The following is a 19764-nucleotide window of genomic DNA, read 5'->3' as shown; positions in this document are numbered from 1 at the left end:
TACATGTCTGTCGGTCAGCTGTAGTGGATGGTAGTGGACGAGCTGCCCAGCCTGTAGCTGGACCAAAAACATTTTCCTCCTGTGCTGTGGGTCATCTTGGATTATATGTCCAGCTGCTTATATCCAGGTTACGGGTTATGCTGAGAAAGGTGAGATAGCTGTAGTAGCTATGTACTGTACTATGTATGGCACTACATGTTAGTCAATGTTAGTTAGCAGATTATACAATAGTCCTGGGAGTGTTCTGGGTGTCGAAGCAAAATGTCTGACACCAAGCCTCTATAGACTGTCAAAGACTAATGAGACAGTTAAACAACACTAACTGAACTCACACACCCTTACAGTTAATATCTGCTTTGATCTGCTTGGCAATTGGTAAGGGTGAGAGATAACTATGGCTTGAATGGCATATTCATCATGAAACAACACTGGAATAGAAGAGCCTATTAATAATACACTCATAATCAAACAGTCTATTACAGCTATTATGGGTGTCCCAGTGATGTCCCTCAAAATGTGTCTAAATTCCAAAGATACACTGGTTTTCTCTTCATATTCTGGTCACTTCTTTACCGTCCTTTGAGGATACTTATACAGTATAATTATTTAATCTGGGAGTGATTTCCTCCACCTCGTAGAGCTGAGCCGTTCCCTGGAGAGGGAGTTGTTGATAGAAGGTGGTAATACCTGGTGTCTCCAGCATCACGTTACCCTGGGCTCAGGTCAGGTTTAGACTGAAGTGTGTAAATAGACAGTTCTCCCCAGGAGAACGGGTTCACACCACATGTGCTAAGTGGATATTATGCTCTGCCGCTGAACGCCCAATTTCATTCCATTTTAGAGACAGTGTTCCAGCAGGTAAGTAATTAATGTGAGGTGTGGGATCTCCTGTTGAATCCCAATGATACTCTTATTTAGTTGACGCTGATTCTGTGCTTGTTTTCAATGAAGCAAGAGATGCGATCATTGTCTGAGAGCTAATAATGTTTCCATTTATAGGCTTACAGTGAGGGAAAAAAGTATTTGATCCCCTGCTGATTTTGTACGTTTGCCCACTGACAAAGAAATTATCAGTCTATAATTTGAATGGTAGGTTTATTTGAACAGTGAGAGACAGAATAACAACAAAAAAATCCAGAAAAACGCATGTCAAAAATGTTATAAATTGATTTGCAGTTTAATGAGGGAAATAAGTATTTGACCCCTCTGCAAAACATGACTTAGTACTTGGTGGCAAAACCCTTGTTGGCAATCACAGAGGTCAGACGTTTCTGGTAGTTGGCCACCAGGTTTGCACACATCTCAGGAGGGATTTTGTCCCACTCCTCTTTGCAGATCTTCTCCAAGTCATTAAGGTTTCGAGGCTGACGTTTGGCAACACGAACCTTCAGCTCCCTCCACAGATTTTCTATGGGATTAAGGTCTAGGCCACTCCAGGACCTTAATGTGCTTCTTCTTGAGCCACTCCTTTGTTGCCTTGGCCATGTGTTTTGGGTCATTGTCATGCTGGAATACTCATCCATGACCCATTTTCAATGTCCTGGCTGAGGGAAGGAGGTTCTCACCCAAGATTTGACGGTACATGGCCCTGTCCATCGTCCCTTTGATGCGGTGAAGTTGTCCTGTCCCCTTAGCAGAAAAACACCCCCAAAGCATAATGTTTCCACCTCCATGTTTGACGGTGGGGATGGTGTTCTTGGGCTCATAGGCACCATTCCTCCTCCTCCAAACACGGCGAGTTGAGTTGATGCCAAAGAGCTCCATTTTGGTCTCATCTGACCACAACACTTTCACCCAGTTCTCCTCTGAATCATTCAGATGTTCATTGGCAAACTTCAGATGGGCATGTACAGTGGGGGAAAAAAGTATTTAGTCAGCCACCAATTGTGCAAGTTCTCCCACTTAAAAAGATGAGAGAGGCCTGTAATTTTCAGCATAGGTACACGTCAACTATGACAGACAAATTGTGGAAAAGAAATCCAGAAAATCACATTGTAGGATTTTTTATGAATTTATTTGCAAATTATGGTGGAAAATAAGTATTTGGTCACCTACAAACAAGCAAGATTTCTGGCTCTCACAGACCTGTAACTTCTTCTTTAAGAGGCTCCTCTGTCCTCCACTCGTTACCTGTATTAATGGCACCTGTTTGAACTTATCAGTATAAAAGACACCTGTCCACAACCTCAAACAGTCACACTCCAAGCTCCACTATGGCCAAGACCAAAGAGCTGTCAAAGGACACCAGAAACAAAATTGTAGACCTGCACCAGGCTGGGAAGACAGAATCTGCAATAGGTAAGCAGCTTGGTTTGAAGAAATCAACTGTGGGAGCAATTATTAGGAAACGGAAGACATACAAGACCACTGATAATCTCCCTCAATCTGGGGCTCTATGCAAGATCTCACCCCGTGGGGTCAAAATGATCACAAGAACGGTGAGCAAAAATGCCAGAACCACACGGGGGGACCTAGTGAATGACCTGCAGAGAGCTGGGACCAAAGTAACAAAGCCTACCATCAGTAACACACTACGCCGCCAAGGACTCAAATCCTGCAGTGCCAGACGTGTCCCCCTGCTTAAGCCAGTACATGTCCAGGCCCGTCTGAAGTTTGCTAGAGTGCATTTGGATGATCCAGAAGAGGATTGGGAGAATGTCATATGGTCAGATGAAACCAAAATAGAACTTTTTGGTAAAAACTCAACTCGTCGTGTTTGGAATGCTGAGTTGCATCCAAAGAACACCATACCTACTGTGAAGCATGGGGGTGGAAACATCATGCTTTGGGGCTGTTTTTCTGCAAAGGGACCAGGACGACTGATCCGTGTAAAGGAAAGAATGAATGGGGCCATGTATCGTGAGATTTTGAGTGAAAACCTCCTTCCATCAGCAAGGGCATTGAAGATGAAACGTGGCTGGGTCTTTCAGCATGACAGTGATCCCAAACACACCGCCCGGGAAACGAAGGAGTGGCTTCGTAAGAAGCATTTCAAGGTCCTGGAGTGGCCTAGCCAGTCTCCCGATCTCAACCCCATAGAAAATCTTTGGAGGGAGTTGAAAGTCCGTGTTGCCCAGCGACAGCCCCAAAACATCACTGCTCTAGAGGAGATCTGCATGGAGGAATGGGCCAAAATACCAGCAACAGTGTGTGAAAACCTTGTGAAGACTTACAGAAAACGTTTGACCTGTGTCATTGCCAACAAAGGGTATATAACAAAGTATTGAGAAACTTTTGTTATTGACCAAATACTTATTTTCCACCATAATTTGCAAATAAATTCATTAAAAATCCTACAATGTGATTTTCTGGATCAGTCGTCCTGGTCCCTTTGCAGAAAAACAGCCCCAAAGCATGATGTTTCCACCCCCATGCTTCACAGTAGGTATGGTGTTCTTTGGATGCAACTCAGCATTCCAAACACGACGAGTTGAGTTTTTACCAAAAAGTTATATTTTGGTTTCATATGACCATATGACATTCTCCCAATCCTCTTCTGGATCATCCAAATGCACTCTAGCAAACTTCAGACGGGCCTGGACATGTACTGGCTTAAGCAGGGGGACACGTCTGGCACTGCAGGATTTGAGTCCTTGGCGGCGTAGTGTGTTACTGATGGTAGGCTTTGTTACTTTGGTCCCAGCTCTCTGCAGGTCATTCACTAGGTCCCCCCGTGTGGTTCTGGCATTTTTGCTCACCGTTCTTGTGATCATTTTGACCCCACGGGGTGAGATCTTGCATGGAGCCCCAGATTGAGGGAGATTATCAGTGGTCTTGTATGTCTTCCATTTCCTAATAATTGCTCCCACAGTTGATTTCTTCAAACCAAGCTGCTTACCTATTGCAGATTCAGTCTTCCCAGCCTGGTGCAGGTCTACAATTTTGTTTCTGGTGTCCTTTGACAGCTCTTTGGTCTTGGCCATAGTGGAGCTTGGAGTGTGACTGTTTGAGGTTGTGGACAGGTGTCTTTTATACTGATAACAAGTTCAAACAGGTGCCATTAATACAGGTAACGAGTGGAGGACAGAGGAGCCTCTTAAAGAAGAAGTTACAGGTCTGTGAGAGCCAGAAATCTTGCTTGTTTGTAGGTGACCAAATACTTATTTTCCACCATAATTTGCAAATAAATTCATAAAAAATCCTACAATTTCTGGATTTCTTTTCCACAATTTGTCTGTCATAGTTGACGTGTACCTATGCTGAAAATTACAGGCCTCTCTCATCTTTTTAAGTGGGAGAACTTGCACAATTGGTGGCTGACTAAATACTTTTTTCCCCCACTGTATATGTGCTTTCTTGAGCAGGGGGACCTTGTGGGCGCTGCAGGATTTCAGTCCTTCACGGCGTAGTGTGTTACCAATTGTTTTCTTGTTTACTATGGTCCCAGCTGCCTTGAGATCATTGACAAGATCCTCCCGTGTCGTTCTGGGCTGATTCCTCACCGTTCTCATGATCATTGCAACTCCACAAGGTGAGATCTTGCATGGATCCCCAGGCCGAGGGAGATTGACAGTTCTTTTGTGTTTCTTCCATTTGCGAATAATCGCACCAACTGTTGTCACCTTCTCACCAAGCTGCTTGGCGATGGTCTTGTAGCCCATTCCAGCCTTGTGTAGGTCTACAATCTTGTCCCTGACATCCTTGGAGAGCTCTTTGGTCTTGGCCATGGTGGAGAGTTTGGAATCTGATTGATTGATTGCTTCTGTGGACAGGTGTCTTTTATACAGGTAACAAACTGAGATTAGGAGCACTCCCTTTAAGAGTGTGCTCCTAATCTCAGCTCGTTACCTGTATAAAAGACACCTGGGAGCCAGAAATCTTTCTGATTGAGAGGGGGTCAAATACTTATTTCCCTCATTAAAATGCAAATCAATTTATAACATTTTTGACATGCGTTTTTCTAGATTTTGTTGTTGTTATTCTGTCTCTCACTGTTCAAATAAACCTACCATTAAAATTATAGACGGATCATTTCTTTGTCAGTGGGCAAACGTACAAAATCAGCAGGGGATCAAATACTTTTTTCCCTCACTGTATATGCCAATCAAATACTGAAGCCTACATCAGAGGTGGTTCTTGATTCCCACATTCATATGAAAAAGATTTAGCACATGGAAAAGTTCCACATATACAGTGGGGAAAAAAAGTATTTAGTCAGCCACCAATTGTGCATGTTCTCCCACTTAAAAAGGTGAGAGAGGCCTGTAATTTTCATCATAGGTACACGTCAACTATGACAGACAAAATGAGAAAAAAAATCCAGAAAATCACATTGTAGGATTTTTTATGAATTTATTTGCAAATTATGGTGGAAAATAAGTATTTGGTCAACAACAAAAGTTTCTCAATACTTTGTTATATACCCTTTGTTGGCAATGACACAGGTCAAACATTTTCTGTAAGTCTTCACAAGGTTTTCACACACTGTTTCTGGTATTTTGGCCCATTCCTCCATGCAGATCTCCTCTAGAGCAGTGATGTTTTGGGGCTGTCGCTGGGCAACACGGACTTTCAACTCCCTCCAAAGATTTTCTATGGGGTTGAGATCTGGAGACTGGCTAGGCCACTCCAGGACCTTGAAATGCTTCTTACGAAGCCACTCCTTCGTTGCCCGGGCGGTGTGTTTGGGATCATTGTCATGCTGAAAGACCCAGCCACGTTTCATCTTCAATGCCCTTGCTGATGGAAGGAGGTTTTCACTCAAAATCTCACGATACATGGCCCCATTCATTCTTTCCTTTACACGGATCAGTCGTCCTGGTCCCTTTGCAGAAAAACAGCCCCAAAGCATGATGTTTCCACCCCCATGCTTCACAGTAGGTATGGTGTTCTTTGGATGCAACTCAGCATTCTTTGTCCTCCAAACACGACGAGTTGAGTTTTTACCAAAAAGTTCTATTTTGGTTTCATCTGACCATATGACATTCTCCCAATCCTCTTCTGGATCATCCAAATGCACTCTAGCAACCTTCATACAGGCCTGGACATGTACTGGCTTAAGCAGGGGGACACGTCTTGCACTGCAGGATTTGAGTCCCTGGCGGCGTAGTGTATTACTGATGGTAGGCTTTGTTACTTTGGTCCCAGCTCTCTGCAGGTCATTCACTAGGTCCCCCCGTGTGGTTCTGGGATTTTTGCTCACCGTTCTTGTGATCATTTTGACCCCACGGGGTGAGATCTTGCGTGGAGCCCCAGATCGAGGGAGATTATCAGTGGTCTTGTATGTCTTCCATTTCCTAATAATTGCTTCCACAGTTGATTTCTTCAAACCAAGCTGCTTACCTATTGCAGATTCAGTCTTCCCAGCCTGGTGCAGGTCTACAATTTTGTTTCTGGTGTCCTTTGACAGCTCTTTGGTGTTGGCCATAGTGGAGTTTGGAGTGTGACTGTTTGAGGTTGTGGACAGGTGTCTTTTATACTGATAACAAGTTCAAACAGGTGCCATTAATACAGGTAACGAGTGGAGGACAGAGGAGCCTCTTAAAGAAGAAGTTACAGGTCTGTGAGAGCCAGAAATCTTGCTTGTTTGTAGGTGACCAAATACTTATTTTCCACCATAATTTGCAAATAAATTCATTAAAAATCTTACAATGTGATTTTCTGGATTTTTTTTTCTCAATTTGTCTGTCATAGTTGACTTGTACCTATGATGAAAATTACAGGCCTCTCTCATCTTTTTAAGTGGGAGAACTTGCACAATTGGTGGCTGACTAAATACTTTTTTCCCCACTGTATTGTATATAGATGTCAGGTAGTCCATTGAAATATGATAATAGATGAATTGAAGCAATTTAGTGACTATATTATTCCGCTATCAGAGTTTCTCTCCATATCTTTGTGGTCCTTCTCCTATATCTGGACGACGCCCCACCATAAAGCTCGTAATGGATGCCATTAGACTGAGTATGTGTGGGAGACAGGCCCCTGAACTCAGCTTTTGTAGTTATTCTGACAAGTCTCAGCCACAAGGTATCTCATAGATATTTCATGAATGCAATCTGTTTTAGGGGCTTAACCATGATTGGGCCCCAGCTGTGTAACCTCACCACTACTACAGATAAGGTCCACTCCCGTAGAGAATGTGTTCCTGAGATTCAAAGAGGTTTTGTGTAAACCAAGGAATAAACAACATTTTCTCTGCTGGTCTTTGCTTTTGGCATTCATGTTCACTTATGTTCCCTCTTCCCGGTCTTATGAAGGGGAGTGACAAGGTTTGAGGAATATGATAGGCCAGATCCATTATCCAGCGGGAATTTTTCTACCTCTTTCCAACATCTGTTTCGTCTGTGTTTTTTGCCTCTAAATAATAATATGGCATTTAGCAGACGCTTTTATCCAAAGCGACTTACAGTCATGCGTGCATACATTTTTTTGTGTATGGGTGGTCCCGGGTATCGAACCCACTACCTTGGCGTTACAAGCGCTGTGCTCTACCAGCTGAGCTACAGAGGACCGCAAGGGTTTGTCCGTCGTCTTAGGCAATTGAATTCTCTGATGCACTTCTCAGTGCAGTATCTTGTTTAATCTGTCTCCATGCAGTAACACCGACAATGACCAGTTCTCCATTATTTGAATAATGTCTCTTTACACTGCTCATCTGCAGCCGCTCTGTCATTGCTTGTCTATATTTGTATATTTTCTTAAATCCCATTCCTTACAAGTTTTGTGTGTATTAGGTATATGTTGTGAAATTGTTAGATATTACTTGTTACATATTACTGCACTGTCGGAGCTAGAAGCACGAGCATTTCGCTACACCCCCTATAACATCTGCTAAACACGTGTATGTGACAAATAACATTTGATTTGATTTGATTTAACAATACGTTAGTTAACCTTGCTAACAGCACCGGTGTAGACCTGAGTCATCCACACATGGGAATCTGCAGAGGTTATTTTTTTGCAGACCATGCTTCCTGCTGTGCTCCATCCCTAAGGCTCTGTTCAGATTTGTTTTTGTTTGTCCTTCATTAATGGCAAAATATTCCCCCACAAAAAGTAACGTGAACGGTCCCAGTGACTGATGCTCCTGCCTCATGAGTCGGACACTAAATCCATACACGTGTAATCCAGCATGGACCAAGGTCTCCGCTCCTGTCATCACAATCTGTCCTCTCCAACTGCTCCCTCTCTGTCATCCATCTATCAGCTCTCTGTCATCCATCTACAGCTCTCTGTCATCCATCTACAGCTCTCTGTCATCCATCTATCAGCTCTCTGTCATCCATCTACAGCTCTCTGTCATCCATCTACAGCTCTCTGTCATCCATCTATCAGCTCTCTGTCATCCATCTACAGCTCTCTGTCATCCATCTATCAGCTCTCTGTCATCCATCTATCAGCTCTCTGTCATCCATCTATCAGCTCTCTGTCATCCATCTATCAGCTCTCTGTCATCCATCTATCAGCTCTCTGTCATCCATCTATCAGCTCTCTGTCATCCATCTATCAGCTCTCTGTCATCCATCTATCAGCTCTGTCATCCATCTATCAGCTCTCTGTCATCCATCTATCAACTCTCTGTCATCCATCTATCAACTTTCAGGGGAATACATTTGGCTGCCAACGTGGTAACCGGTGGTTACTGTGATGCTGTCATCTTCAGTGCATTCCTAATTAATGAAAGACTCCCACATTGGTCTCTGTGAAAGACTCCCACATTGGTCTCTGTGAAAGACTTCCACAGGGGTCTCTGTGAAAGATTCCCACAGTGGTCTCTGTGAAAGATTGCCACAGTGGTCTCTGTGAAAGACTCCCACAGTGGTCTCTGTGAAAGACTCCCACAGTGGTCTCTGTGAAACTGTCAATATAACCAATAAAAAAGAGATCTACAAGAAAAGAGGAGTGCACCAATGACGTTTTTACCCAGTGGTGCTGTTTGGTGCTGCTGTTCAGTAGTTGATTAGTAAAAGACCTGGCTTTAGTGTGTGTCAACACTGTTCCACATGAAACTTAGTGTTATAGAAACTGCTTATGTTTACCTACTGTTGCTCTGCGTCTACTTTTCAGAGAGGAACAGACAGTGTGTGCGTTCGCGCGTGTCTGTGTCTGGAAAGTAGGTTTTATGGACCTACATGAATCATAGGCTTTCATTATGTGACGGCAAAAAACGGTGTTGTGATGGTAATAGAACCAAAAAGATGGCTTTAGAGTGGTGCTAATTTCAGAGAAGAACACAATGCTTTTTCACCAATTGTGCCTCCAATACATTGCAGGAAGACGACATCAGTCCTAGTCTCCTCACTCAGTCACACACTGACTCACCTTCTCGAGACCCAGACAACACACATCATATGATCTCCTTTGTTATACAGCAGGTAAAACATGATGATGTGTTCCATGTGAGTAGAGTCTATTGACGCACCCGTGTGTGAATCTAAGCATGAGAATGAAAAAATCCCCATCAAAATCTGTCAGTTTAAGCTAGAGATATCACGTTTTTTGCATGGGCTGCGTCTCAATCCACTGCATCCGCCTATGTCGGCCATTTGTCAGACCATGAGACATCCCGAAAATCGGTCTTTACACGAAAACGTCTGTAGTGTCCGAACGGTTTGGCCTAGACTCTCACAAACACAATGGTGTTCTCAGGTTTGCTCTACAACCCCCACATGTCACAGGACTCGTCTGAAGGTAACCCATACAAACAAATGGAAGTATGGAGGTCATTTTGTGCCAACAAAAATAAGGGGTTAAATATGTGTCCAAAAAAACAAAGATATCTCCAGAGCTTTCTTATATCTTCTAGATATAGGACAGACACTTCAAGACCTTATTCCTAATGATTAATGTTTTGACTGTCTGGTTTGCCATTTATGAATGTGTTATTCAATGGGTTTCTATGGTCAAATTCAATATTTTATCAATATATATATATATATATATATATATATATATATATATATATATATATATATATATATATATATATATATATATATACACTACCGGTCAAAAGTTTTAGAGCACCTACTCATTCAAGGGTTTTCTTTATTTTTACTATTTTCTACATTGTAGAATAATAGTGAAGACATCAAAACTATGAAATAACACATAAGGAATCATATAGTAACCAAAAAAGTGTTAAACAAATCAAACTATATTTGAGATTCTTCAAAGAGCCACCCTTTGCCTTGATGACAGCTTTGCACACTCTTGGCATTCTCTCAACAAGCTTCACCTGGAATGCTTTTCCAACAGTCTTGAAGGAGATCCCACATATGTTAAGCACTTGTTGGCTGCTTTTCCTTCACTCTGCGGTTCGACTCATCCCAAACCATCTCAAATTGGTTGAGCAATTTGACCATGAAGGCCTCATTCACACAGTCTCCTCTGAACAGTTGATGTTGAGATGTGTCTGTTACTTGAACTCTGTGAAGCATTTATTTTGGCTGCAATTTCTGAGGCTGGTAACTCTAATGAACTTATCCTCTGCAGCAGAGGTAACTCTGGGTCTTCCATTCCTGTGGCGGTCCTCATGAGAGCCAGTTTCATCATAGCGCTTGATGGTTTTCGCGACTGCACTTGAAGAAACGTTCAAAGTTCTTGAAATGTTACGTATTGACTGACCTTTATGTCTTAAAGTAATGATGGACTGTCTTTTCTCTTTGCTTATTTGAGCTGTTCTTGCCATAGAATGGACCATAGAAATGCTCTTTACCCACCTTCTGATTCACTGTTATGCAAATCACAACCGGCAGCAAAATTCTGCTTTTTCGTATCAGGGTGAGGGTCTTATTACTCCACAAAAGGAAGCTGCTGCTCACTGGAGTAACTCAACTAAAAATAGATGATTGATTATCTGTTAAGATTTGCCAAATAAATTACATTACAACTGGTTCCACACACTTTATCTATTGAAATGACTATGCATTAAAGTCAATTTGACTTGATTCACCAAGGAGTTAAACGTAAACAGTAGGTCTGTCAGAGTTAATCCGTTAACTCTAGTGAACCTTTTGTAATTTTAGTGCCTTCTTTTTTTTCTTCTGAAAATACACTGAAAACATCCCAAATAAATGATCTATACAGCTCAAATCTACAATGCGATGTGAAAACAAGTTGACATTGAGGTTGAAAAAAGTGCGCTTTCTCAATTTACCTAATTTTGCTAACTGTTACTTTAGACAAAATTAAGACGTTAATACTCTTGTAATGTTTTTGTATGAAAAATTCACTTTGTGCAAATTCGGACACCACATCCTGTGATTAACTTGATTTTTTTTAAATCGTTTGACAGCCCTAGTAAATGGAAATATTGTTTTGTTGAAAAGATGTAGAAGGTGTGATCTTTGTATGTGAAGCTGATAATGGGACAGTACCTGCCATTGTTGGTGATGTATTCAGGGCCTGACTAACACATTTAGGGAACCTACCTCCAGGGGGCCCCCCAACCCAAAAAAATAAACCTTATTTTTTAGGGTTGGGGGCCCCCTGGGGGTCGGGGGGCCCTGGGCACGTGCCCTGCATGCCCGTTCGGTAATCCGGACCTTTTATTAGCCTGATCTGAGACTCATCAATACTGTTCACACAGTCAGTGTTGGGTCCATACTGTACAACAGTCAGTGTTGGGTCCATACCGTACAACAGTCAGTGTTGGGTCCATACCGTACAACAGACAGTGTTGGGTCCATACAGTACAACAGACAGTGTTGGGTCCATACCGTACAACAGACAGTGTTGGGTCCATACCGTACAACAGACAGTGTTGGGTCCATACCGTACAACAGACAGTGTTGGGTCCATACCGTACAAGAGACAGTGTTGGGTCCATACCGTACAACAGACAGTGTTGGGTCCATACCGTACAACAGACAGTGTTGGGTCCATACCGTACAACAGACAGTGTTGGGTCCATACCGTACAACAGACAGTGTTGGGTCCATACTGTACAACAGACAGTGTTGGGTCCATACTGTACAACAGACAGTGTTGGGTCCATACTGTACAACAGACAGTGTTGGGTCCATACTGTACAACAGACAGTGTTGGGTCCATACTGTACAACAGACAGTGTTGGGTCCATACCGTACAACAGACAGTGTTGGGTCCATACTGTACAACAGACAGTGTTGGGTCCATACTGTACAACAGACAGTGTTGGGTCCATACCGTACAACAGACAGTGTTGGGTCCATACCGTACAACAGACAGTGTTGGGTCCATACTGTACAACAGACAGTGTTGGGTCCATACTGTACAACAGACAGTGTTGGGTCCATACTGTACAACAGACAGTGTTGGGTCCATACTGTACAACAGACAGTGTTGGGTCCATACCGTACAACAGACAGTGTTGGGTCCATACTGTACAACAGACAGTGTTGGGTCCATACTGTACAACAGACAGTGTTGGGTCCATACCGTACAACAGACAGTGTTGGGTCCATACTGTACAACAGACAGTGTTGGGTCCATACTGTACAACAGACAGTGTTGGGTCCATACCGTACAACAGACAGTGTTGGGTCCATACCGTACAACAGACAGTGTTGGGTCCATACCGTACAACAGACAGTGTTGGGTCCATAACGTACAACAGACAGTGTTGGGTCCATACCGTACAACAGACAGTGTTGGGTCCATACCGTACAACAGACAGTGTTGGGTCCATACCGTACAACAGACAGTGTTGGGTCCATACCGTACAACAGACAGTGTTGGGTCCATACCGTACAACAGACAGTGTTGGGTCCATACCGTACAACAGACAGTGTTGGGTCCATAACGTACAACAGACAGTGTTGGGTCCATACCGTACAACAGACAGTGTTGGGTCCATACCGTACAACAGACAGTGTTGGGTCCATAACGTACAACAGACAGTGTTGGGTCCATACCGTACAACAGACAGTGTTGGGTCCATACCGTACAACAGACAGTGTTGGGTCCATACCGTACAACAGACAGTGTTGGGTCCATAACGTACAACAGACAGTGTTGGGTCCATACCGTACAACAGACAGTGTTGGGTCCATACCGTACAACAGACAGTGTTGGGTCCATACCGTACAACAGACAGTGTTGGGTCCATAACGTACAACAGACAGTGTTGGGTCCATACCGTACAACAGACAGTGTTGGGTCCATACCGTACAACAGACAGTGTTGGGTCCATAACGTACAACAGACAGTGTTGGGTCCATACCGTACAACAGACAGTGTTGGGTCCATACCGTACAACAGACAGTGTTGGGTCCATACCGTACAACAGACAGTGTTGGGTCCATACCGTACAACAGACAGTGTTGGGTCCATACCGTACAACAGACAGTGTTGGGTCCATACCGTACAACAGACAGTGTTGGGTCCATACCGTACAACAGACAGTGTTGGGTCCATACCGTACAACAGACAGTGTTGGGTCCATAACGTACAACAGACAGTGTTGGGTCCATACCGTACAACAGACAGTGTTGGGTCCATACCGTACAACAGACAGTGTTGGGTCCATACCGTACAACAGACAGTGTTGGGTCCATACCGTACAACAGACAGTGTTGGGTCCATAACGTACAACAGACAGTGTTGGGTCCATACCGTACAACAGACAGTGATGGGACGCATCCTAATTATTAACTGTTCTCCTAAAGTAGTGTGCACTTGCACACTGCCAGTCATGGATTTAAAAACATTTGATTGGAGGGATGGGGTGGGGGGTTTTCACCTATGTTAAATCCATGACGGGAAGTGTGCACTTAAAGGGGCAATCTGCAGTTGCTACATCCATTTTTTGACTTGTATATTAATAATATGTACTCAATGATTCTTGAAGAATATAACTTATAAATTACTCATGAGCTTAGTTCAACTGTCGTAGCCTATCAGATCCCAAAATATAAGATAGCTTTATTCAAATTTTTGTCAACAAACTCAATGTAAAGTTTTGTAAACAAACACTATATAGCTTTAAAACATGGTTAAATCTATAATTTTGATCTGTTGGATGCTCAGTCTTTGCATCCATAGCTCTAGCACTTTTGAGAGTGGTTATATTTCTTAAGCTTGAAGAAAGTAAAAACCTGCACTCACTGAAATATTATTTAAGTTTGAATGTATTTTTTTTGCAGCAGGGGTCAGAAAAACAGACACATTTCACAGAAAATGTATGTTAATAATGTATGTAAATACTGAATGTAAATAATTTATGAACCCGGCACCCGAGACCTTCTGTCACTACAAACATGAAATGAGCTGAGCACACCAATTTCTCTTTCTATATTTCTTAAGCCCCATCCCTGTTTACCAAAGCAAGTGGTGGATTTCCCCTTCAAAGAGTGGCGAATCAGGATGCAGCCATGTTCACCCGGTTCAGTGTTTCATCCTGATCAACACTGACCCCCTCTGGATTTAGGGGAGGCCTACCAGTAAAACCATCATCAATCAGTTTGTTCTCTACATTGAAAGGTGCACAGTGATTCATAATCAGTGCAAGCTGAGAGTGATTGATCTCTAACATTATAGGGAGATCAACTAATGCATGTGGAGTGATTAGAAATGTAACACTCACTTATTTTAGTGTTACTGTAGTGTTGAAATGAGGCATGGGCAAGTAATAGAACTGACCAGGGTTTGTGGGCATTTGAAGAGCAAGTATCTAAATGGTTAGTGCAATCTGGAATACTTGGGACGTCCCTACCCAGAACCCTAACTGCGACCCTGACCCTAACCTTAACCCTCATCTTAACCATTTTAAATGTCAACTTCAATGGGGTAGGGATGTCACAACGATCCCCGATAGCAATGACCGTAATTAAATGACCACTAGATGTCAGCAGTAAAAGGCATTACCATTATAACTTTCACATCATCTGCTCTCTCACCTCTGAAAGCACAGTGATGTCTCATAAATGAGTGGATTCAATAATTTGAAATTATTAGGCTGTGTTAGATATTATTATTCCTGTCCTAACCAAAGTCCATATTAATAGGTATGTAATAATTCTTGAAATAATGATGGGGGAAAATAATTGTAGGCTACTGTAGGTTGCCTAAATCTTAGAGTAAAGTAGACATATTTGACAGTAAAAAGAGAATACATTTTACAATAAACGTCTTCTCGTTTTAGTCATAAATATGGCTAGGAGTTAGGAAGCCTAGGAAGTATCCTAAGTTTAAATGTACATGAAGTACTTTTTGGGTTCTGATAATTACAAAAATGTAAAATTGCATACTACCGAGTACCGATTAATTCCATTGTTTCCATGTGATGTGCTGACAGACACTCACATGTAGGTCTATCCTTCCTGCCAATGAAACGTAGTAGCCTACCTCATGTTCCTCTTAAAGGGAGTTGTGTAAAAGCATGTTCGACCACTGGTCGGCGCTGGCGTGCCATTTCGGTCCAACTGCCGCTCCATCCCGCCACTGCGCTCAGATCCGCTCGAGCTCAGGTCATCGGAAAAGCTTATTCTCACCAGAGCGCATTGACAGTAGCCTACCGTCGATATCGCAGCCTCTTTACTGTATTCCTCAGAAGAACGGATGCGGTGAGGATGGAACAAGACAGAGCAGCTCTGTAGTAGCCTTCTGTACAACAATTCCAATCCGGATTTAGTGAAATCCTGAACAGTCTCTACCAGAGCATTGTTGTAATCGGCTTCTAAACAGAGGGAACACCCCGACTTTCCAATCAGGTTTCAGGTTTATTCTTCACCTTGCTTAGAGAGGACAGGCACTCTGGACTGTACACGGAGCTGGAGCTGCTCTGAGCTGAAAGCCTACAAATGAAATATGCCAGCCTTGCTGTAGTATTTTTCATATTCTTTGTTTTATCTTCTACCTATGTATTACACAGCAGGACATGGTGCATATGACGACTGTATTTATCCAGTAACCTAATAGTTTGAGCGTCACTTTTCGAATGCCAACTCAACAATGAACACTAATTGTAAGTAGCCTAAACTTCCTGTTATACTTTGTAATGCTGTTGTTCATTACGTTGTTATACCTTTGTAAACAAGGTGAATTCAGAGAAAGGTATTGAACCATCATACAGGTCAAAAGGAAACTTAACTTGCTAAACATGATTGTGCCGTATTTACTGTGGCAATGTATGTGGATGTAACTTACTAGAGAATACGGCTCAATGGTGCTTTAGATAGCCTAGTGAGGGGAAGTGGAGGTATGGAATTGTTATTGTAGTGGTTACACTCATTACTGTAACACCTGCACATTCTAAATGACCCTCACCTACTCTCTCTCTCTCTCTCTCTCTCTCTCTCTCTCTCTCTCTCTCTCTCTCTCTTTATCTCTCTTTCTTGGTCTCTCTCTCGCTCTCTCTCACTCTCTCTTTCACTCTCTCTCTTTCACTCTCTCTCTTTCTCTCACATGTACACACACACACACACACACACACACACACACTCAATCGGTTCAATTGTTTATTTCTATATTTCACATCATCATACTCAGGTTGATTTTTCTCAGAGTGCTGCTGTGTGCTAGACTGTGGGGTGGGTGGGGTGGGACAAGGTGTAACCATATCCTTTAATTTAACTACTTGACACTCACACTGAGATTCATCTAGGGAGAGATTTCTCGCAATTCCCTTGCAGCAACTGTTGCCTAGGAATGGAGGGGGGTGGTTCTGGTGGTGGAATTATCATCAACAAGCCATGCAGGTTTAGTAAGTCCCTCCTACATCCAAATCAACAGCAGGGAACCGGCTTGGGATGGTTTAACCTCTGTCAGACGGCTTGGGATGGTTTAACCTCTAGCAGACGGCTTGGGATGGTTTAACCTCTAGCAGATGGCTTGGGATGGTTTAACCTTTAGCAGACGGCTTGGGATGGTTTAACCTCTGTCAGATGGCTTGGGATGGTTTAACCTCTAGCAGACGGCTTGGGATGGTTTAACCTTTAGCAGACGGCTTGGGATGGTTTAACCTTTAGCAGACGGCTTGGGATGGTTTAACCTCTGTCAGATGGCTTGGGATGGTTTAACCTCTAGCAGACGGCTTGGGATGGTTTAACCTCTGTCAGACGGCTTGGGATGGTTTAACCTCTGTCAGACGGCTTGGGATGGTTTAACCTCTGTGGCCCCCAGCTTCTCCATAAAGGCTTTCCAGACCCGCGACGTGAATTGTGGACCACGGTCGGAAACGATGTCCTCCGGGAAGGCAATAGTGCTGGAAGACCTGCTGGAATAGTGCCTCAGCGACCTGGAGAGCGGTAGGTAGACCAGAGAGAGGGATAAAATAGCAGGATTTAGATACTCTGTCAACAACAACCATAATAGCGGTAAAACCATCAGAAAGGGGGAGATCAGAAATACAAAGTCTATGGACAGATGTGACCAAGGCCGCTGAGGCACAGGAAGTAGTTTCCCTGCTGGAGCGTGCCGAGAGATTTGGATTGGGTACATACGGAGCATCAGTTGACATAGTGGCCGACGTCCTGTGCCAAGGTGGGCCACCAGTACTTATCAGAGAGGGATTGGATGGTGTGGGTGATACCTGGGTGTCCAACGGCGAGGGATGTGTGTGCCCAGGTCAACAGCCGATCTCTCACCCCCATGGGGACGTAGATGCACTCCGGAGGGCAGGTAGCAGGAGTGGGTTCCCTCTCCAGAGCCTGGTGGCTGTCCACATCTACGTCCCAAAACACGGGGCCAACGACACGGGAGGACAGATTGATGGGCTGGAGGACACTCACAGGACCCTCCCCCGATGTGGAAAGGGTTCGGGAAAGCAGGTCCTCCGGCATCCTGGTCCCCAGGCGGTGATTCTCATCCTCGACCAGGAGATGGTGGAGTATGAAGTTGGAGCCACAGGAGGCAGAGGATGACTGTGTACGGGTGCTGTGAGGATGAGGAAAGGAAGGCTTTCCTGGTGCATGGGTCCCACGGTGAGGGTGAGTGGTTCTGTGATGTGCGTAATTATGCCAGATCCCAATGGTCGCTTATCCAGGGCTTGGACAGGAAAAGGAGAGAACAGCGGGTATGAAGTTATGTTCAGGGAGGAGGCGAGGGCCTGGTCTATGAAATTCTCTGCAGCACCGGAGTCCACTAGAGCTGTAGAGACAACACTTGAGGGACAGCCAGCCAGTGAAATGGGAACCAGAAAGGGTTTGCCGGAAAACGATGATGATGGAATACTCACGACTACCCTGGGAGACGGAAGATCACAGGGCCGCCCCTCTGCTCTAGTGGACCCCGGGTTGGGACGCACCGGACACGGGTTGGGACGCACCGGACACGGGTTGGGACGCACCGGACACTGAAGCTGAAGCTGGTGCCCCTCCTGGCCGCGATAGGGACAGAGCCCCAGCTGTCTCCGGCGATGCCACTTTGCCGCGGAGAGGTGTGTGGCCCCTACCTCCATGGGTTCAGGCTCTGCCTCAGGACAGCCAAAGGAGGGAGGCGAGTGGCGAGGTGGACACCGGCGCTCCCGAAGAAGGTTATCCAGACAGATGGCCATCGCGATGAGTACGTCCAAGGATAGGTTGCAATCCCGACACGCCATCTCCGTCTGGACCTCTTCGCGCAGTCCTTCTCCGGAAAGGACAGTCGGGCATCGCTGACCTGGTTGGACGGCTGGGTAGGCTGGGGGACTGGCTCACTGTTAGGGGTATGGAGAGCCTCGCTGGTGGTGTCGAGGCGGTGGAGAACGCGGAAGACCTCCTCCATGGCCGTACCCAGTTGTGCCAGCAGGTCGTGGTGTTTGTGGAGTAGATGACCCTGTTCCTCGACCGTCTGGAAGATGGTGTTATCCTCTGCTGCTTTTTCTGAGGTAGTATTCTGTTGCGTAATACGCCGGGAGTCAGGAAGCAGGTGCAGAAGGTGAGTTTAATAATGTAACGATACAGATTAACAAACATGAGAAGCGTACAGAACGTGAGAGAAAACAATACAACCTAATGACTGATGTCAACTGAGGGCTGAATAAAGTAATCTGGAGAAAATGATGACCAGGTGTGCGTAATGATGGGTGGTTAGTAGACCGGCGACGTCGAGCGCCGGAGGGAGGGAGCAGGAGTAGGTGTGACACCAAGTCTCTGATGTGATTGTGTAAACTGCTTTGTCAGAGAAAGCTGTCTCCATTAGTGGCCAGTCCCTATGGTGTGGTAATAACAAAAGTGTTGAAAGCACGTCAGTAGCTGCTAATAGCCTGCCACGCATCATCATATCAGTCATGCTTGTCAAGACCAGGAGGATAATAATGACATGGCACTGACTGAGATTTGATTATAGTTTTGTTTGGCATTAGTAAGGCAAAGAATTGAGTGGTGCATCAGGTTTGACACCCATAGCTAGCCCTGATCTCTCTGAATGGGCATGTAATGTCATCCCAGATCGCACATGTCATTATGACACACTTCAGAGCATTATGACACACTTCAGAGCATTATTTTTTATTTATTTATTTCACCTTTATTTAACCAGGTAAACCAGTTGAGAACAAGTTCTCATTTACAACTGCAACCTGGCCAAGATAAAGCAAAGCAGTGCGATAAAAAAACAACAACACAGAGTTACATATGGGGTAAACAAAACATAAAGTCAAAAATACAACAGAAAATATATATACAGTGTGAGCAAATGTAGCAAGTTATGGAGGTAAGGCAATAAATAGGCCATAGTGCAAAATAATTACAATTTAGTATTAACACTGGAATGATATATGTGCAAGAGATGATGTGCAAATAGAGATACTGGGGTGCAAATTAGCAAAATAAATAACAATATGGGGATGAGGTAGTTGGGTGGGCTAATTTCAGATGGGCTGTGTACAGGTGCAGTGATCGGTAAGGTGCTCTGACAACT

Source organism: Coregonus lavaretus (assembly GCF_964263955.1).
Source record: "Coregonus lavaretus genome assembly, chromosome: 15".
In the NCBI taxonomy this organism is placed as follows: domain Eukaryota; kingdom Metazoa; phylum Chordata; class Actinopteri; order Salmoniformes; family Salmonidae; genus Coregonus; species Coregonus lavaretus.
Note: the sequence above shows the minus strand (reverse complement) of the source record.